At 42.2% G+C, this 23,015-nt stretch overlaps 1 pseudogene; it reads left to right on the top strand.

Annotated features, from left to right (window-relative positions):
* Window positions 1–18,546: 18,546 nt before the first annotated feature.
* LOC147700377 (uncharacterized) lies at window positions 18,547–20,204 on the top strand (annotated as a pseudogene).
* The last annotated feature ends 2,811 nt before the right edge of the window (window positions 20,205–23,015 follow it).

Below are 23,015 nucleotides of genomic sequence, written 5' to 3'. Positions count from 1 at the left end.
ACTACAGTTTCTCACCTGGAAGGTAGCCTTCCTTATAGCCATCACATCTCTTAGAAGAGCAGGTGAGCTTCAGGCATTAACTATACAAGAACCATTTTTACAATTACCCCAAATTATTACCCAAAGTCATTTCTGCCTTTCATATCAACCAGTCTGTTGAGTTGCCTGTGTTATTCCCTCAACCAGATTCAGTGGTAGAGCGTGCTCTTCACTCATTAGATGTCAAAAGAGCCATACTATATTATATAGAAAGAGCAAAACATTTTAGGAAAACAAACCAACTTTTTGTTGTTTTTGCGCCACCGCTTAAAGGCAATCCCATATCAAAAGCAGGTATTGCACAATGGATAGTTAAGTGCATTAAATTATGCTACATTAAAGCTAAACGCACATTAACAATTCCCCCTAGAGCACACACTACATGCAAACTGGGGGTTTCTATGGCATTCTTAGGGAATATTCCCTTAGATGACATCTGCTGACCTGCAACATGGTCTACACCACACACATTCACAAAGCGCTATTGTGTAGATGTGTTAGCAAGACAGCAAGATAGTGTGGGCTAGGCAGTTTTACGAACACTATTTCAAACCACTGCAACAGCTACAGGTTAGCCACCGCTTGGGAGATAACTGCTGTGTGGTCTATGTTAAAGCATATGATCTACAGCTCATATGCCTCGAACGGAAAACTCTACTTACCCAGTATGCATCTGTTCTTGGCATATAGAGCTGTAGAGTCATATGCGCCCACCCGCCTCCCCAGGTACCTCTAACTGTTGCAGTGTTATCTTATTTAGATACATTATACATGGACATCTATCTTTACTCCTTTACTAACTCCATCATCACCCTTTATGGCACAACAATCTAAGGATGGAGCCGATGCCCATGCGCACTATCACCGAAAGGAGGAGTCACCTACCTCGTGACTACAAAGACTTCAAAGAAAAACAAAGTGCAAACATGTGGACCCAACACTAGATGGCAATCTATGCTAAAGGATATGACTCTACAGCTGTATATGCCAAGAAAAAATGCTTACTGGGTAAGTAGCATTTTCCTGTTTTGCGTCTTTATGCCACTTTGTAACTTTTATTATTAAGAAGTTTTAATCTTCCGGATTATTCAATTCTATTTCAGGTTGTAGTGCAATTGCTACAAATGTGGATAAACCTCCTTTGGGTGACAAGCTTTGTTTGTTTTCATAGCTGGAGATAAAAATCCTACGTAGCTGTTGATTGGGGATGATTGTAATGTCCAAGTCTCTTGGAGGAATATTATATGATTATTTTCCAGGAGTTGTATAACATTATTCCAAGAGAAAATTGTTAATACACCTACTTCGTTAGCAAATTTAGATCCTTCTATTTTGATACTCTTCTTCCCATGCAGGGCATCAGTTAGGCAACTTATATTTAGCTTTTATCTTTTCCATTTGATCAGATGTTCTCTTGGTTTTTTTATGCAGGAGGAGATGCTTGAGGTACTCCCTACTAGGTTTGTCAAACTTGAGTATGGTTGTCTGACATTTCTGTGATTATTCCTCATTGGTACCGGGTTTACAGAGGCAAATAGTGCTGGATAGGAAGGAGAAGGGACCATTTCGACTTGGATACCCCTGGACTAGAGACTGTCCTATTTCTGAAGTACCATTTTAGCAGTAGGGTTACATGCCTACGTAATTAGGATTTGTTCTTGGGCCTTATCATCTCGTGGTTCGATAAATTCAAGGAAATCTATGTCGGCTGATGTAATTTCCGCTAGAGAGGGCACTGCCTGCAGAAGTTTAGGAATATTGTCTCTGTTCAGAATTTCATACCTTCATCTTGATTGATATGTAGGCGTAAACATTATTTTGGAGTTTGTACTACCCTCGTCTTCATTTTGGATTTGGTTATACCCCACTCCTGCAACCCTGTTCTTGCGGGTTAGTACATTCTGTTTGGGCTCTTTCTGTTTCTGAGTTTTTTGGGTTCAGATTGAGTTAGAAGCACTGTTTGAGATTCATTGATATCCTGCTCAGTGGCGAGGGCAGGAGAGAGATGCTACTTTTAGTTTGGATTTGGCTTCAATATTCTCTGAGGTTTGAAGAGGAATTTGTAGCGTAGTGGTTATTGTTTTGGGTGTCTGCCCGTCCTGCATGGGAGGAGGGTTGTTTCTTTCTTCATCTTTCTATCCTTTTATTTCCTGGGAAGATGGACATTTTTCTGCTGGGTGATTTTTTTGACTGTCCTGGAGATGGACTTTGCTGTTTCATGGAGATATTAGATTTGTTTTTAGATCTTCTATTAATGCATACATTGCCTCAGGAATTGTAACACGTTTGTTTACCACTGGAGTATATGTGCAGTCTACTGTGCCTGAGACCGCAAATTTTGTGTATGTGTTATCAAATTATTTAATTTGGCCATGCTCTAGTTAATTCCAGATACCGAAGCTGCCATTATGTTCAATAAATCAATGTGAGCATTAATTGTCTCTGAGTGATAAGAAAGGGCGTCCAGTGTTAGCTGCAATGTTCTAAACAAAATTTCCCATACAGAGGCTAAATTTTTCATTTCCGATAAATCCTCCTGGGGGGGGGGGGGTGGGGGGGGGGGGAGGGCTTTTGTTTTCTCTTCGCTCCTCTCAGTTTTTTTGAGTAGTCGGAGGGGCATCCCATACAAGTTTAAAATTTACGTATTCGGGTTCTATTCGCTCGGGACCTTAGTAGGTTGTTAGTTCTACAGGCATTGTTCCTCTACTCATTTCTACTTTAACTTCTATTCGAAGACAGTTTCCATTTGTTAGAAACTGTGTTGTCAGATCCACATATGTTTGACCTGGCTGTTCCCTAAATAGTGGATGCCCGTAATGAAGTGCTATGCTCAGCTTTCTTCCCTCATGTAGGCAATTACTGCTCTTAGCGCCAAGATACCTGTCTGGTCACAGTGCACTCTACAAATATTTATAATATAATATAAATACAATGATATGAATATAAACTATATATAATTAATAAATAATATAATAAAATCAATCTCATCTTCCACAGCCTATCTCAAGTGAATTTGGACCTATGTATGTATTTCATCTGTATGACCCTAATCTGTGAATCAGTCACTACTTCCTGGTGGAACGCCCATGCCTCCCTTGATTCGTCTTACATTAGGGAACCCTTTTCCTATTCCAACTCCTCACACAATTGGACAAAAGAGTCGGTGAGCAATTTGCTAAAGAGCTATAGACTGCTGAGATCTTATGACCTCAATTCCTCCATTAAAACTTCTCTTGCTTTATTTGGGGAGCTTGTCCAGGTCTATTATATCAGGAATAAGAGCACACGGACGGTTCAAAAAGTCTAAGGAATTGACTACAGTGGAGGTTATATTCACTATTGAGCTCTGTAAATCATTTCAGTGTAACTGGGCATGACATTCCCCATCTTAGAGATTGCATCCCTCCACCTGAGTCCCTGTAACCCAGACATCTGCCCTAGCCAACACCCCAACTACAGGAGTGTCTTGCTTGTCATACAATATATCCAGAGACCTAATAGCTTCATTCCAAACTGGAAACACCACTCTTGCACCCAGAGAGAGGGAGAAGGGGGTCTATCCCTCAAAAAAGGACCCCCTCTGTCCTCCACATCAGCCCTGTCAGAGGTAAAGGCTGGGTACCCACCAGATATCAAACCGCCATTCATTTCTAATAATGAAATGGGTTTCCCTATGATATGAGGTCATTATAGCCGCTATACGTCCCTCGTATATGGATTTGAAGCATTTTGACAGTGCAATTCTGAGGCGGAGGGAACAGGAAGTAGTGCCCCAGAACATCTTACAAGGCAGCGTCTATTCAAGTGAAGAGGTAGCAGGGAATAATATATGGATAATTTTGTAGTTGGTATAATAAGTGGAGGAAGATTACCATCTTAAAGATTGAGGAGCACCCCAAAAAGGACAGGCGGAGTCCTGTCCTGAGCCCCAGGCAGGCTCAGGCGATCCAGCTGCAGTTAAATGTCAGTTCCAGCCCCTCTGCACATTCTCCATAAAGTATACCCTGAGCTTTTTAAATCTGTTAGGACGTGAAAGCCCTTGCCCTTTCCAACAGTGAAGGGTGGTACCCGATGAGATACACAGAGGATTTATCTTTCTTGAGAGGAAGCAGAGAATTTCCCAAAGATCTGAAGGCCTCAGAGGGCTGACTGCTGAGGTTCATCAAGGAATGTCCAGACCTCATCAGCATACAATGCCAGTCTGTCTGACACCCCGGGCCCATAAAAAGACTCCCAAAACGTGCATCAACACTCAGCTAATTGGCCATTAACCCTGATATCAGTATTCTTTTTCTCCTCTCAATTGGTCACATGGGACCAGCAGCCACCCTGAGCAGCACGCACCGACCCACCAACTCATCAAGAATGGAGCGATCTTACCTCTGTCTGGTTTGCGTTCAGCAAACCCAGCGCAAGGCATTTTGATGGTATTTACTTTCTAAAGCAAATCAGGATTTTCATTGAAAAGTTGACCAAAGTGATAAAAAGTAGCACTAAGCGCTATTTAGCTTCAAGGGGTTATTCCATGGGTGCTTTCATGCAACCATTCATGGGTATTGATGCGAATACTTCTCTATTAGCAGTTTTATAAAATGATTTAAACCAAAACATTATGCTTCCTGGAGGCAGGCATAGTGGAGGAGAAACATTTTAGTTGGTCATTACTTTTCAAACTTTGCATGTGTGCTGCGTTATACAGCAGACAAACCAAGTGGGTAAAATATTAAAACAGAGTTTTTGAGCAGGAAAACGCTCCTATCAGTATTTAAACTATTCTTGATGGAATGTACACCCTCTTGCTCCATGGTGCACAAGTGTGTTTCGGGGAATGGCAGCCTGAAGTGCACCAGCGCTGGGTGGGATGAAAAGCAGCGCCATATCATGGTAGAAATAACACAGTTTTTCACACTCCCCTTGACGCAACGCAGTGCTGAAATTTTGGTGCTGCATTATGTAAACATTTTGCACATTTCTCCCGTAGGTTTGAGTTTTCAGATTCTCCCAGATATATCTTTCAAGCCATTTGGAAAGACGTACTTTATCAGCACATTTATTAGTTCAAATATATGGTATGTCATCTTTATCCGGTGCATATTTATGCACATCTAGGAGGTCTGCTTGCCATTGATGATTAAGGACCCAATATATAATTTGGCAGACGGGCTTTTACTCCCTCAGGGCAACAGAGTAAATTACTCCATCCCCGCTATCCAAATTTAGAAATGACCTCCAACCCCGTGGTCATTTTTAGGCATGGGCAACAACTGAAGTCACAGCAGGTCCCGCCAATGCTTTTTTAAGGGTGACGCATGGCTCATTCAATATTACAGAGTCGTCCGTCAAACTTATGTTGTTTTTATTTTCAAAGAAAATCTTTATTGAATAAAAAATATATACATATATATATATATATATATATATATATATATATTTTTTTTTTTTTTTTTAATTTTCTAACTACCCTTTACCGCAAGAGTTTTCCTGGCGTGATGGGCAGTGAAAATTGACAGGGAGGACATACAGGTCAACTGCCCTTACTCTATCAGGCCGTCAGAGGGGTGTAACCATGCCGGAGATGGAGTGGTCTCCACTGTGGTTACACCAATGGACCTCCTACATTTAAATCAGGCGGACGGACCATTATCTTGTCCGTAAGCATATCCGTAGCGTCAAGATATGAATCAGTCCCTTAGTCCTGTGACAAGTGTTGTTGTTTTTTTTAAACCATTTCCACGCACTGTTACCTAATGTATGAGCATCTTCTCCTGATAAACCACTCCACTTCATGATTTTTGTTGTTGTGAATTTAGCATTCTTTGTAAAATGCATCTACCACTCCAAAACTACTAATCCACAAAGGGTTGCAATAAACGCCTTGGAAAAGCTTCTGCCTCCTGTCATTTCTTAAATACAAAACATGCCCACTATCCTAAATCATCAGTCTTTTCTAATTTAATTTTTATTGTGGTATCAGGAAATTAAGATGCTGGGATATTTTAAGTAAAATCAAAAACTTATTTGATTGATTATGAATAAACATGTATGTTTTAAACTTCATGTCATGTTGTAACATACAATGCTTAAAATGAAAATGCACATATGCATGTATGGCACTGAGACACAAAATAATCCATTTGGCTCAACCCTCTAAACAATTCATGGCACTTGAGCGCTTTCTTGGTTTTATTTTCTGTTATTAGAATTATTCTTTTTACCTTCTTCACACCCCCCTCAAGAAGACTTGACAAAATACATTTCAGGACATATTCATTAGCTGAAAAATAGTTTTTTATTCAGAGTTATTTCTTGTGTGTAGAATGCTCATAATACAGCTGTTGATGCAGTTGTCCAGCTCATCCTTGGGGCTCAAGGAGATTCTTCCAGCTCATCCTTGGGTCTCAAGAACATTTAATGCGTTTTAACGCTGTAAAAGCCTGACAGTTTCTGCCTTAGCTTGTTTTCGATCTCATCAACTATTTCACATCACTTGCTATGGCACAGAGAAGTCCACCGAAACTGTGCCTTGGGTGCTGGCACATTTGTTCTGATCAGAAAGTATCATCTGCCTTGTAGACTTGTAATGCTAAGCTGTACACTGGTCTCCACCACGTGCTGAAATATATTTTCCTGCAATAGAAAAAAATACATCAATTACAGCAGCCACAAATGTATTTATGTTTTCATTTACTACTTTATAAAATACCAGAGGCAATATTTTTAGACCCTTATAAAGATAATTGATCTTCAATAATACTTCCTACTCAAATTATGTTTCATTATGAAACAAATGTCCTCATTGTCTGACTTGTTATGCTTGCCACTTTCTCAGATGGGCTCCATACTCCTTTAAAGCACAGTCGATCCTGTCCAATCTTCTTAAAACATTCAGCAGGTTCAGCCATCTCTTTCACACTGTGAAGGACTCTCACTACTTCCATAATTGTAAAGGGGTGGAGCTTGAACAATAGGTTTTGTATCAACTTTTCCTGATAATCAGCACCCATCCAATATGGAGCCATGATTCAGTTGTCTGAAGTTAATAATTTCACAACCATTATAGTGGTCACAACCCTGCCCTTAGGCACAATTTTGTGGTTCTTGCTAGCACAGTCTGAAGAGTACAGAGCCCCTTTTTACGATTGTATTTGTTTACTTACAATTTCACTTTTAATGAGAAATGGAAACAAATTATGTCGTGAGTAGGAGAGGTATGAACAGCTTTGCAAAGGGTGTAGAACTCCCATAGTCGTGCGAGCAGCTTCATCCCTCCACAGCACCTGTCTTTGCTGATAAAAGAAACATCAACCTGCAATAACTACTGCCTCATTACCGTTGATTTAAATGCCACTAAATGTGCACTGGATAACGTTGAAATATACTTACTTTTCATATTACGGGTTCACATGGTCCTTCACCATCCAGTGATTTCTATATATCATGTACACGTTACTGTTCTAGAATCCAGATACATACTATTACTACTAAGTTACTTACTTGTTTACTTACTATTTCTTGAGTTCTGCATCTGACTCTTCCTGTTCAACGTATTCATATTCATTGTTCCACCTTGTTCTCTCATGGCCGCCTGTAGCTGGTATATTGAGCACACCTTTAATGCTGGCATTGTAACATTCAGTGCTGGCTCCTGGTTTTCCTTTGTATTGTCTAGTAGTATGTCCACATTTGTGGCTACCTTCATCATTATGGTCATAGACTCTCCTAGAGGTCTGGTGTTTACACTATTACAAGCCATTCTTAAAGAGGTTTAAAGTGTTTACTTTCTTATTTATAAAGTTAGAATTTCACACTTTCATCTATGGTGACCATACTTGTCATGCAGAGATCTGTGTATAAAGCATTGTTCACGGTTTACAATCGTATGTATAGATAAGTGGATTAATGCACCTAGGGTAGTGTGGTCAATGTTTACCTTTTGTTTCACAAGTTGTAATTCAAGTGGAATACCCCCTCCCCCATAGTTTACTCGTAGAACGAGCTCCAAGTCACCAGAGTCGTACGATACTTAAAATATGTGTTTATATAATGCACTGGCATCCGAAGACAACCTCAAATTCCTCCTAGCCCCAGACTTGTGTAAGAGTTTACAATGTGAGCGTTGTTTTGCAAAAGGACACAGCCGGTACTACAGCGATCAGGTAATTCTAAAACAAAAAAATACTTTTCTGTGCTGTTAATCCCCTTTTAAAGACTGTGCCAAGGACACTGCAAGATATTTACAAATCAGAGCTGTAGCTCCTATGTCTCTGCTTGTCAATTGATTTGAAAAGCGACAACACCCATTATTTGCACCCCTGCTGTTGAAGGAACATCAGTCCCCACCCCACTACCAAGGCCATCCTTTGCCACTAGATTTAGAAGTGTCATCCATCATAAGCGCTGACTGATACAGCCATTGTTTTTTTTTTATGTATTTCATTTGCATTTCAAAACAAACATAACATAACAGTCAAACAATTAAATAATTGCACAGATATATGCATTGTCACAATTCCCTAACCCAAGTGGTGAATGAATAGTTCCACTCTGTTCAGAATGGAGAATCTGTATCGCAATAAGACTCTCTACTCCGGGCTCAGCTGGTCACCCATGCAATCCGGTATCCCAATCACCCCAAATGTTCCCTCCCAATCTCCCCAAATGTTCTCAGATTTCATCTCCACACCCTTTCACTTGTATACCAGCTTTTCCTTGGCACAGTATATGTTCACTTCCCTTTCCCAGTTCCGCACCTTCAGGTTAGTTGGGTTCCCCCATAGCCATGCAATCTCCCTTTTTGCCAGCAGAAAGTCCAACTTAACCAGCAATTGTTTTTATAAGAGGAGACATCCGAGCTCGGCCATATTCCCAGCAAGCCTAGGCTGCCTGTCTGTCAGCGGGTACACCTGCGGTTCTTTCCAGCCTCTCAGTAACTCCCTTCCTGAAAGGGCGTATCTTGGGCAAGCCCATATAGTATGTATCAATATAGAGTCCTGGATGCAGGTGCGCAGGCACGTTTTTCGACTGACACCACATATTTTGTGTAAAAAAGACTTACTGTAAAAGCTTCTTTGTTGTATTTTCAGTTGAATCAGCAAAAAATGCGCCTTAATCTCTACTGCACACTAGTTCCCACACATCAGTTTGCCAACGGGACCTCAATCGATCACGCTCCTTTTGCATGTTAGTCAGTAAAGTGTCATATCTAGGGGACATTGCCTTCATGGTCATGGGAAAGTTCAGCAACCTCCTCTCCAGCAGTAATTCCTGTTTAGTTTCCTCCCCAGATGAAATCTGTGCTTTCAGTGTGTGGCTCAGTTGTCTCTTTTTAGGGCTCGGGCCTAGCGTGCACTGCGCATGCAGTGTCGCGCAGCGAGAGTCCTTTTCCCGGGGATTTGAAAATGGACCTGGAAATTCCACGAAGCTCGTGCGTGTTATTTCCAAGGTCCATTTTCATTGGTCTTCGCGTGCGTGCTGTTTTTTTAACAGAACACGCAATAGGCCATAGGCGGTCGTGTAGCTCCGCCTATGGCCTATTGGTGTCTGTTACGCGCACCAGAGGCCATATGTTTTGAATTATCGTGGCTTGACAGCCGCGATAATTCAAAATATATGCTCACAGTGGCGCGCGTGCACCACTCACTGACTTTTTTTTTTTGTACTATAGCGATCGGATTCACAAGGCTGTCCGCGTGCCCGCCAGACATGTGCCTCCTGCTCCCTTCCCTTTTGTTACTTATGGCTCACTAGAGAGTAATGTGTATGTGTCCTTGGGGGGCTTTACTGGCACTCTGGCTCACAGCCTGAGGGCTCTTCACGAAGGAGAGCATGTCAAAGGTCTGCGCGCTTTTCACTCACTATATGCCCTCGAAAATAATCCCAGGAGAAAATAAATCACAGCCTGCAGGTATGGAACAAGCAGCTCAGAGGAGGCACGAGGCAGGGCGGCTTCCAGGAACAAGCAGGCAAGTGCCTTCCAGTCAGGAAAACACGGCAGCAATGAACACCCCTCCCGCCCTGCCCCACTCTTCCCTGTTGAACAGAGGCACCCCTTCTAGCCTGCCCTAGAACACTCACCGCACACTCCCTGCCCCCACCCCATCCCTGAGTTACCCCAAGCTTGAGGCAACATGGGCAGAAAGAAAGGCGTCCATCCTGCCCTACACTCCCGATACCTCCCTGTCCCACAGAGACCATGTTCCAGCCGGCCCCACAACATTTCACGCCTCCCCTGTCCCACCAAGGCTCAGCCCAGACTTACCCCAAGCTTGAGGCAGCAGCACCAGGAGTACACCCCCTCCACGGACAGCTGAGTGCGGTGTCCGCCTGTCCCGTCTGCTCTTTCGAGGAGTTCCTCGGCGTGCTGTGTGCTCGGTGCTGCTCCCAGCACCGTACTCCCTCCCGATACAGTTCCTCTGCTTGCCCCACTCTGTCCCATAGTGCTTCCAGCACTCCTTTCTGAACCTCAGCGCTAAGTTTCTCTGACAGTTCTTTCTAGTTCGTGGTTTTCCCGACTCTGTCACCCTCTGTCTAGTCTAACCTCGTTTCTAAGTCGCTCACCCAATGTCCCTTCCCCTTGACTGTTATTTCTATTTTCCGACCACTCTATTTTCTTTTTTTGATATATTTACTTTACGGTCGTATGTAGCGCCAAGTCGGTCCAAGGGTATTGGAGCGCTTTACATGAGCAGCAGTTACATTACACGAGGTCACTATTTTTATACACACTAGGAGATTAAGTTATTTTCTTTCCAAAATCCTCCTTCCATTTGTCCTTTTCTCTTTCCCACTTTCGCTGCCCCTCTTCCCATTTTTTATTCCCCGCCACTGCCTGTCTTCTTTGTGTCCCTCTCTTCTTGTGTTCTTTCACGTACCACTTTTAAGCAACGGTGCAGCGCTGCACACACACAGCAGTGCTTTGCAGGAGAGGGGGAGGGGGTGTTACAAGAGAAGGGGCATTTTTATAGGGTTTGGGGTGGACCGTTTTCGTCTCTGTCTACCCTTCTATCTCTTGTTTTCTTGTCCCAGTGCCTGTCTTTACGTTATCATTCTGTCTTTTTCATCCGTGTACCATTCATTCCATGTATGTGTTGCGTCCACAGCACGGAACTGAAACTGCTCTTCTAGCAGTGACGGAAGAAGCGACCGGGGAGGAATAGCGGCCATCATATTACTCGATCTCAGTGCCGCGTTCGACACGGTCAACCATGCCACACTATTACATCGACTGAATGGCTTGGGCGTGTCGGGCGCGGCCCTGGAATGGCTGACCTCCTTCCTGAATGAGCGATTCTTCCAGGTGTTTGAGGGCGAGGCAGTCTCTCCCAAGCATCCACTCAGTTGTGGGGTTCCCCAGGGCTCCTCCCTAAGCCCCACTCTTTTTAATGCTTATATGCGACCTCTCGAAAAGGTAGTTCATCCCTTTGGTGTGCGTATTGTCACCTACGCCGATGATACCCAATTGGTGGTCTCTTTGGACCACTCTGAGGGGTCGTCTAACACCTTAGGTCCCTGTCTGGAGGCTGTTGCTAAGTGGATGCAATCCTCCTGTCTTAAACTTAACGGGGAGAAGACGGAGATTATGCTGTTGGGCAACCCTTCCCCGACCGCCCTAGCATCCATCTGGCCCACATGTCTCGGCCCTCCTCCTCCTCCCAAACCCCAGATAATGAGCCTCGGAATCTGGCTTGATAAAGCCCTCGACTTTTCGGTCCAAGCCACTAAAACAGTCTCTACGGGTGTTGGGCTAATGAAAATGCTTCGCAAAGTGCTCTCTTTGCTTTCATTCCAGGCGAGGAGGGTCATGGTTCAGGCCCTGATACTCTCCAGCCTGGATTATGGAAATGCTCTATACATAGGTGCCCCAGCAACAGTGACCAACAGGCTTCAAGTCACGCAAAACTGTGTTGGTCGACTACTGTACAATATTCCCCACCGGCAGTCAGCCAAGAAAGCCTTAAAAGAACTTCATTGGCTTCCAGTAGCTGTCAGAGCACAGTTCAAGGCCATGTGCATTCTGCACAAATCCTTCCACCGTACAGGCCCTGCTATCCTGTTTCCCTTAGTCGTGCCTTATGCCCCGTCTAGAGCCCTTCTCTCTAGTTCTTTGCATCTAGCAACCACAACTAAAATTAACAAAGCCCGATGGGGCGTCGCTCCTTTTCCCACACTGCTGCGAAGCTTTGGAATTCCCTCCCTCTATCTCTTCGAGAGAATAACAACCGGATGTCCTTCAGAAAGGTTTTGAAAACCCATCTGTTCGCAAAAGCGTGTTGAATCACCCTGAGCTCGCCACACTAATCAGTCAAAAGCGCTGCGAGGCCCCCGGGTAGTTATGCGCTATATAAGTGCAATTTTTCATTTCATTTCATTATAAATTAAATTGCGTGCCGCCATCTCGGAGCTGCTGTCTCTCTGACAGATCGGCTGCGCCGGTCTCTGGCTTGCATTGCTGCACTCTTTCTTTCTGTGCACTCTCACGCCCATCCCCCAAAGCCACCACCGGCTGGGTTGGGTGAGGAAGCCTCAGAGAGTGTGAATGCGTCTAGGTCGACCATTATGTGCACTTATTGCACTGTATATGTGTCTCTCTAGCCTCCTCTCTAATGCTCTGCGTTTTAACTCCCTGTCTCGTGAGCCACGTACCTTCTCTTGAACATCATCAAGCTCTCTCTCTGCATGTCTCATGTTCCACAGCCAAGAGTTCATGATAACATAAATTCCTGTCTTTCTCCCTACCTCTGTCTTTTTCCCTACATCTCTTTCTCCTATCTCTGTCCTTCTCCCTATATTTGTCTACCTCCCTACCCTACCTCTATCTTTCTCCCTACTCCTTTCTATCTTCTCTACTCCAATCTCTTATGTTCAGGCATCAACCCCTTGCCTCAGTGTCTCTCTACTGCTCCTTACTCACCAGCACACACACAACCACAAGCACACACACACATCCACACACACACAACACACACACTAACCAACCAACCACACACAACCACACACACCACCACTCATACCACCACACATAGAAGCACACATACAACCACACACACACAACCACACACACACAACCACACACACACACAACCACACACACACACAACCACACACACACAAACACACATACTACCACACACACAACCACACACACAACCACACATACTACCACACATACACAAACTAACAATTCCAATCCAACCCACATAATTCCACTACACACCACATGCATACACTTCGCCCCATTTTGTTAAGCATGGTAATGTAGCCACCCAGCCCAGTCTTGTGCCCAGCCACAGTGGTGTCTTTGAAGTCAATCTCCTCTCCCATTTCATTTCACTTGGCTATCTATGCCACGTAGTTACCAATGTTGCATGGGGGCATCAGCTAAGCATTCTCCACTGTGCAGTGCATGCAGATAGCCCCTCATGCCCAGCCAGACAATCCAGTAGGAAGGCGGGATACTCTAGCGGTACGTATCCCATTTGTTGACAACACTGATCTGTGCCACTTCAGCCAAGCCTAGTATTTGCATATGGTAGATAGTGCTATACCCCATCATAGGTACACCGTTGAATTGTTTGGAGTGCTATTTGTTGCGGGCTCTCTAGCCAGAATAGGAATCACAGGAGCCTATGTATTGCGAGGAAGAAAGTATTGGGCAAGGCACATGTGCTATTCTGCAGTATAAAGGTGAATCCAGCAGCGGTAGTGCCCTCCAGTGTTTTACATCTTTGTCTAGCTTACTAATCAGTGGGATCAGGTTATCCTCATAGTGGGTATCATCTGTGTTTGAGATCCACAGACCCAGTTATTTAAAGTGTTGGGTGGCAACATTTAATGGCATGGGTGGCCCTCTGCTTCCCAGCTGCCCATTGGAACTATTAGGGAATTCTCCCAGGTTATACCAAAGCCGGGGTTCCCATAAATAGTGACAATATCACCTATATGTAAACAAAATAATCTGGGTTTGCTAGGTGCAATATTGAATATCATCCGCATAAATAGATAGATGTTCCTCCCATGGGTGATCTCATCATCAGCCCCAGATTTGGGCATCAACACGAATCGATGCCACCATCGCCTCTATCGCTAGGGCAAATATGTCAAGGTTAGCGGCAGATAAACAACACAAGAGCAGAAAACACAAGCCACTAACCTTTAGGGGTCTAGCCAGCAGGGACCACGGAGAGAAGATAGTCTTCCCTATACCCGAAAACACTGACCCTCTCCGGTGGAGGTATACACCGGAGACAGGTAGTCCTCCAGGTAAAGGGAAGGGGAGTTGCGCCGGGAAGGTTGTTGTGAAGGCACCCCTCAAGATCTGGTCTATGGCACAGGAGGACTTCAAGGCACAACAATGTCTGCAAAGACAAGAACACGGGTTAGTAGTGCTCTGAGGATAAGGGATACAAGCAAACATAGGCAATTATCAACACGGGATTCACTTACGGATGATAACCGCTTGATTCGTCCCCAAAGTCGGGAAATGACGAGGACTCGGATTCAAGCTGGAAACGGGTTCTGTTTAAGTCACAGTTAGCTACACAAACGGTGTAGAAAGGTGATTTCCTCTTCGAGTAGTTATAGTCACTATCGAACAGGATATCGTTTGGAAGAGAGAGGTGATGTGAGATATACCAGACAATACTCATTGGCATCAAATACCTACTCTAGAAAGCACGGCCGTGCTAAATAATAAGGAGACCAGATCTCTACTTACGAAAATATCCAAAGTATATCGGCGTCCAAAGCGGGAAAGAAAGCGTCCGCGCACCCTTTGCTCTCGGCGTCCAAAGCGGGAAGGCAAGCGTCCGCGCACCCTTTGCTCTCGGCGTCCAAAGCGGGAAAGAAAGCGTCCGCGCACCCTTTGCTCTCGGCGTCCAAAGCGGGAAGGCAAGCGTCCGCGCATACACAGGTCTAAGAAGGCTAGGTCCATACACGATCAGGTAACCGGAAGGATTGACAAGCAACTTGGAATTGTGACGGAAGTGTTTTTATACTCTCTCTGGGGGCGGAGACTGTTTCGTCTCGCCCTGGAGCTTTCTGGGAGATGTAGTGCTGCCGCGGTATTTCCTCACTCGAGCCTTCCAGCTCGTCACGATCACGACAAAATAGCACTAGTGATAGGGGGCAGCCCTTCCTCGTGTCGCTCTTTTATGGTGAATTCCCGAGAGAGGACACCATTGACTTTTAGCTGCACCCTAGAGTTAGTGTAGAGCAACCTGACCCATTTCAAGAAGTTGGGTCCAATTCCCAACTTGTTCAAATATATATAGGAAGGCCATTCCACTGAATCGAACGCCTTATTGGTGTCCAGTGAGACTACCACCAACAGGGCCACAACTTCTTCTATTGCAGAAATGTTAGCAGCAATGTTCTTATGGAGACAACGAAGGTTACTTTAGTTGATCTATATGGCATAAATCATATCCAAGATTACCCTTCTGAGTCAGTTTGTCAGTACTTAAGCAAAGCTATTAGCCCGTAGGAGGCCCACTAATCTGCAGGTTTCCAAACACTGGGTATTAGGACACTTGTTGCTATGCACATATGGTCAAGGAGTGCCCCCTGTCGATACAGCCATTGATAATGCAATATTTTCAGAGCAGCCTGTCCAGTTACATGGGCTGCATCTTGGCCTGTGTTCTGTGATTACCAAGCTACCTGAAATTACCTATTACAGAGCATTTATGTTAGATGGTAGCATGTTTTGTACAGACAAGAATAATACCACTTTCTATTACAAAATGTTTTATTTTAGCATTGTTGCAAATCATTTCATTTGAGCTGGTTTTATTAAAACAAAAGTGAAATCAATTAATGCTTTTTTGCACAAACATATAATTAATTTAGTGAGTAGATTTGAGTAATACATTTCTATATACGACCCAATATGTTTCACTAGCATTTTGCCTTTGGGTAAGTTTATTGTGTAAATAACGCCATTCACAGCAAGTTTGATGCAGTGTCTGGACACATATTGATAATGACTGCCGTATGGACCAGGAGCGGGGAATACTGGGCATATAACAAAGACTAGCACATGATAGGTATGACAGGTTTTGTACAGTGTGACATGAAGCAATTCAACTGCCTTTTAATGCACAGTATAATGAATGTGCTGTTGCATTGTTTCCCATTTGAGGGATCTTGTATCATAACTTTAAAAAGTGTCTGCCACTCGATGCTCATTGCAGTACTGCTATTTTTACCTATGCTTTTTATGCTTCTGGCCCAAAGGTATTGTGTCTGTAAATTACTGTCTATTGCCGTCTGAGCTGTTGCGATTTATCTCACAGCATGTCTTGGAGGGTTGCATCTTGAACCTCATATCAGCCCATGCATTTTAGGATATGTTTGGTTTGTGGTTGGAGATGGTTGTGTCAGTGCTCATGAATCTGCAGGTTACTTTTCAAATGTAGTATGATGCCCTTTGGTCTTGTATGGTGATCCGTGTCTGTGGCATCATTGTGGCTAGTTGTTTCTTGGATTCATACCTTCTCTCAGTAGCTGCTGCTGTTTTAGACTTGTAGGTTGAGTTGGGCGGAAGTCCGTAGTTAGCAATAGATTTATTAATAGGTGATAATTTTAGTTGGACTGGATGCACAGTTAGAATGTGCTTGGTTCCCTTAAAGTACTAGACATTTCTGTAAGTATTCTGAGTTTTCTTTGATGATCTCTCAGCTCTCAATTTCTGATCACAGACAGATTTTTTTTGTATTATGTTTTAATGATCTTTAAATACAAACAGCAAACATAGTATGAAGTAGGTGATCTATGAACCCGACGAGCCATCAGTTATAGCCTACTGAATACTTACAAAGTGTAATAGTTCTAAATTAGTCACTCTAATTGTAAACAACAATACTCTATAGAAAGACTGACAGGGACATAATCAAGCTCTGTTCTGTTTCAGGAAGGCAACATTTCCTATGCATACAGCATCTTAGACAGCATTTTGTATCATCTTCCCAGGTGCTGATTAAGTTTAGGGGCATTTCCTGTGCGCTTCATGTACGTTTCTTCAGCGACTCTCCTATGAGCAGCAGCTTTAAGCCACTTGCTGAGCCTGATCAATGACTTTCATTGTAACGCTATTCTTTCCTAAGTTATGAACATGATGAGGTGAAATGTATTAATTGATAGTCTTGCTGTACCATAGGACGTAAGCCACAACTCACTGACCTAGGCCAACACTGTAATTTCCATTATGCATGGTTGCCTATGTTACTCTTCAAATCCAGGTGAACTCTGGTACATACTTGTTTTTTTATTTTGGAGCAGGATCAATGCTGAATTCCATAAGAATGATTATCGTCTATAGTGGCACAGTGAGCTAAAAATATAGACTGGATTGCTATCTAGAGTAATAACCTGTGGGTGGAATTTATTTGTGTTAATTTTTTTTACATTTCATCGGAGACATAGAGTACACTTTGCTGCTTATAGATTTTGACATTACATTCTTGTATCCCCCAAATAGGAGATTCCTGAACACATAATAAGACGAAGAGTAATGAAGAAAATGTGACAATACTTGAAAGCTATCTGATACTCAAGAAGAACCAGAAATTATGCCAAACTGTAATTCGAAATAGAACATCTCTGTAGAAAACAAAGACACTCATACATGAACAGACCAATCCTGCAAGAAAATAAAGTGCAATCTGTCTACTTCAAGAGGCTGAGGACATCCGTGCTGTCGGACTCTAAAGATTGAATTAAACTAAAATCACAAAAATTAAACTGGCAGAGAACAACCATTATTAAAATATGCTAGATACCACTTTATCTTAGATAATTATCAGGTAGTTACAACAATGCTAACCTCTCTAACATGATGATAATATAAAGGCTGGGATGTTAGTCCATCATAAACACTGTTTGGCTGGCCCCTACAATCCGTACAATAATCTAGAACATAAAGACTTGGTAATGAGTTTGTTTCTTTGTGGTTTATTTCATAAATACTGTGCAGGAAATAGACTTTGCGGTTCTACTTGAAAGTTCTTAACAGAGTTTGAAGACACAGCTCCTTATAGGAAGACCATGCATAGGTTATCAGTCTTGCAAGAATAACAGTAACTATTCAACATTATTATTAAGAACAGATACACTGCAAATAGTATACATATCCAGTGACTATTAAAATATAGTTAGTGGTTCAGGAACCACAGTGGTCAGTCAGCAAACACACTAATATGATTTATGCCAAAATATAGCCAACACTTTGACTCTAAACCCCACAGTAAAACACATACAATGGAAGACAAGCTTTAGCTTCTCCTCGGTGCTAAAGTAGCATCACCAACCATGCACAGGGGAAAACCGATGAGGCCACAGTTAATGTGGCAATACATTTCAGCAGCAATTCACAACTAAGAGTTCATTAATAAAGAGAAGAAATATCATAAAGGTTCTGTGTTTGTGAGAAGAGTTTTAATAACTTCTCATCGAAACACTGACACCAGTAACAACTCAACAGAACATTTCTTTTGGTGCAATGAATGTAAGATGACCTTTAACGAGTCATCGGCTCTGTGGGGCAAATATTGCACACATAATGCAGAAAACACAGAGAGAAGTAGTGAAAATGGAAAGAACTTTACTCACACCGAACCTAAAGATCCATCAGCAAACACACACAGAGGAAAAATCATACATATGCAGTGAATGTGGAAAGAGCTTTACTCGCGCATCAAACCTAACAATCCATCTGCGAAGGCATACAGGAGAAAAACCATACACATGCAATGAGTGTGGAAAGAGCTTTTGTTTATCTGCAACTCTAAAGCGCCACTGGCTAACACACACAGGCGAAAAACCATACAGATGCAGTGAATGTGGAAAGAGTTTTACTCGACAATCACATGTAAGGAGCCACCAGCGACTGCACACAGGGGAAAAACCATACACATGCAGTGAATGTGGAAAGGGCTTCACTCAGACAAGATACCTAGCAGTCCATCTGCGATGGCATACAGGAGAAAAACCATACACATGCAGTGAATGTGAAAAGAGCTTTACTGAAGCATCAGTTTTAAAGATCCACAAGCGAACACATACAGGGGAAAAGCCATACACATGCAGTGAATGTGGAAAGAGCTTTACTAAAGCATCAGCTTTAAAGATCCACAAGCGAATACACACAGGAGAAAAGCCTTACACTTGCTGCGAATGTGGAAAGAGTTTTACTCGACAATCACATGTAAGGAGCCACCAGCGAATGCACACAGGGGAAAAACCATACACATGCAGTGAATGTGGAAAGGGCTTCGGTCAGGCAAGATACCTAGCAGTCCATCTGCGATGGCATACAGGAGAAAAACCATACACATGCAGTGAATGTGAAAAGAGCTTTACTGAAGCATCAGTTTTAAAGATCCACAAGCGAACACATACAGGGGAAAAGCCATACACATGCAGTGAATGTGGAAAGAGCTTTACTCTAGCATCAACTTTAAAGATCCACAAGCGAACACACACAGGAGAAAACCCATACACATGCAGTGAATGTGGAAAGAGTTTTACTCGACAATCACATGTAAGGAGCCACCAGCGAATGCACACAGGGGAAAAACCATACACATGCAGTGAATGTGGAAAGAGCTTCGCTCAGGCAAGATACCTAGCAGTCCATCTGCGATGGCATACAGGAGAAAACCCATACACATGCAGTGAATGTGAAAAGAGCTTTACTGAAGCATCAGCTTTAAAGGTCCACAGGCGAACACATACAGGGGAAAAGCCATACACATGCAGTGAATGTGGAAAGAGCTTTACTCAAGCATCAACTTTGAAGATCCACAAGCGAACACACATAGGTGAAAAACCATACACTTGCAGTGAATGTGGAAAGAGCTTTACTAATGCATCAGAACTAACGATCAATCTGCGTCGGCATAAGGGAGAAAAACCATACACATGCAATGAAAGTGGAAAGAGCTTTCATATATCTGCAACTCTAAAGAGACACCGGTTAACACACACAGGGGAAAACAGATGCAATGAATGTGGAAAGAGTGTCAGTAGATCCTCAAATCTAAGAGCCACCAGTTGACACACACAATGGAAAAACCATACAGATGAAGGGAATGTGGAATGAGCTTTACGCGTTTATCAACTATATCCATCAATGCATGCACACAGGAAAAACCATACACATGGAGTGAATCTGGAAATGTCTTCAATTGAGGGTCAATCCTAACCATTCATCTGCAATGGCATGTAGCAGAGAAACCATGCACTTGCAGTGAATGTGGAACAAATTTGGTAAATCCATGCATACAAAGAGACACCATTTAACATGCAGGGCAAATAAACATACGAAAGCAGAGAATGTGGAAAGAGATTTACACAAGCCTCTGACCTAACCATCCATCTATGATGGCATACAGAAGAAAAAGCATAGAAATGCAATGAATGTTGAAAGAGCTTTAGTAAATCCATACATCTTAATAGTCAGCAGCTAACATAGAAATGGAAAAAACACACATGCGGTGGATGTTGAAAGAGCTTTACTCAAGCATAAGTCCTAACCATCTATCTGTGAAGGCATTCAGAAGAATACCCATACAAATGCATTAGAGGTGGAATGGGCTTGTCTAGCTCAACATCCCTAAAATGCACCAGCAATTACACATAGGAAAAACTACATAAAATATGTAGGATGTTTCAGTTATTCATAAAATGTAAGACGCCTCCTGTAAACCCCCAGGTGTAGTTAGTGAGGGAAGAACTTTCATGATTTATTATGTCTAGTAGTCATTAGTGAACACACACAAAGTGTAAATAACATTCTCAATCAATCATTACATTTCTAAAGCACGCTACATACCTGTTAGGGTCTCAAGGCGCTAGGGGTGGGGGGGTGCTGCTACTGATCGCAGAGCCAGGTCTTGAGGAGTCTTCTGAAGGCCAGTAGGTGTACTGGGTGTGGGAAGAGCTTCCATGTTTTTTCCATCTATATATGCATCGGCAAGTTTACACACAAATCTCATACAGGAGCATCGTATAGGGTGTGTTTCAGTCTTTCAATAAATTATAAGTTGCTGTCAGCAACACATCTAAGAACAGAATTTTGGCTACAGTAAATTTGGGAGGGTTTCATTTACTTTCCAGCATTCAGAGTTAAAAGGTTTTTGAAGAAACTATGTCTGCAACTTTCAGATGTCAGGTGAGGTTCAATATTGTGCTTTCTAGTTTTGGAAAAACTCAATATGTTAAAACTTCCCTCCTACTGTGGAAGGTGTCTTTTACATGCTGTAAGGAGAGATGGCTCTTTTATCTTGTTACTCAATGTATTGATAACCTTTGACATTGTTGACCATGGGACACATTTTTTCTATTCCATTCATGTACATGGTGATGGTGGAGGCCTTAATGAAGTATATAAACATTACATTCCAAGTATATTGTAATGTATAACCTTTGTTATTTTTGTAGGATAATAGGTAACCATGTAGTATGGTCCTGCATTTCCATCATGGTGTTCTGATCATATCATAAACCACAAGGCTAAAGGTGATGTTGTTTGTAAATATCACCAGATCCCTTGGATGGCAATGTAGGGTCATGTCATTAAAGTTAGCCAGTTTGTATTTTTTATTTTACATGATTATTTTGTGGCAGTTGGGTTAAAAAATGTATTGATTTTCAAATGGGAATGTTCACTAATAACTGTAAGTGAAGTCTGCTTAAGGGTGAGATTGTTCATGCTGTTCTCCTGATTCTTTAACTAAAATAAGAACAGCCAGCTGTGAGTTTTCATGATTGGAATATTAAATCAACAAAATGCAATAGTAAAGCTCTGCAGGTAGGCTGGTTTGAGGCTGTCCACTTGCTAATAAACCATATGTCATAGTGGCCCATGAAATGCCTCCAGAGCCCCATGGGGTCAGTATAAGAGCATATTACAGGATAACCTGCTATGTGTTTGTCTTTCATAAAAGTATGATGTAATTTCATTGCTCGGATCTGGGAATTCTGTATGATTGTAAATAGAAGAGTACAATGTGTTGCGGATAGGATATAACAATCCTTTTTATGTATATTGTTTTTCTTTTTTTAAGAATTATGATGTGTAGGGTGATCAGATTTCACTATTTCTTTTATCAATCATTTTATAAAGCCTGTCAGTTTTTATTGAAAATGGAACATTATCATAATACTTACAATGCACAAATAAATGAAATCCAGACCTTTTATGCAGCATCCACATAACATTGACTCATCTGACCATCTTCACGGTGTCCCACTACTTATATTTAATAGAAAACAATTATTCTGAATGGAATTTTTAATTAAAAAAAAATATTTAACTGTTCGTAATCTTGTCATATCTGTAAAAAACAATGTACATTAGAAAATTATTTCTCTTGTGCATATATTACACCTTAGTATAGATATTGTCGTCTTTGAGCTTTATTGGGCAATACTGTTAAAAAGGATTCTATGATAATACATTTTGTCTTATTAAACAGCAATTTTAACTTTCATAGCACTCTGACTGTAGTGCACACTCGAGCACAAGAATACTCTTGGGGACATAAGTGCATTTCTTTTGTTTCTAATAAACTCCAGAGAAGCAGTGTGTGCTTCCTCGGTACAACAGATTGGACTATACCAAACCCACATGGGAATGAGGAAGTAAATGAAACTTCTTTCAAGAAAAGAAGAATACGCTATGGAAAGATGTAGATAATTTATACCACTCCCTAAGCACTCTCCTTTCTTTGAAAAACGCAAAACTAAATATGGGAGTTTGCGTCATGCATCCCATGTACTTCCATGCTGACTTTATACAGTCAGTTGACATTGATTTGTATGCACCAAATGAGGGTCCAGTATTGAGATCTTGCTAACTCTGACACACTGGAGAGCTGGACTTTGCGTGGAAGGTGACTCTGTGGAAGGCCCAATATAATGTACAAATACTTACCTTTTTGTTTCATTGTATTTATTTGGTTAAGAAGGCTATGCTT

The sequence above is a fragment of the Lissotriton vulgaris genome, chromosome 8 (genome assembly GCF_964263255.1).
Source record: "Lissotriton vulgaris chromosome 8, aLisVul1.2, whole genome shotgun sequence".
In the NCBI taxonomy this organism is placed as follows: Eukaryota; Metazoa; Chordata; class Amphibia; order Caudata; family Salamandridae; genus Lissotriton; species Lissotriton vulgaris.
The sequence above is the reverse complement of the archived record's forward strand: the minus strand, read 5'-3'. Positions and strand labels throughout refer to the sequence as shown.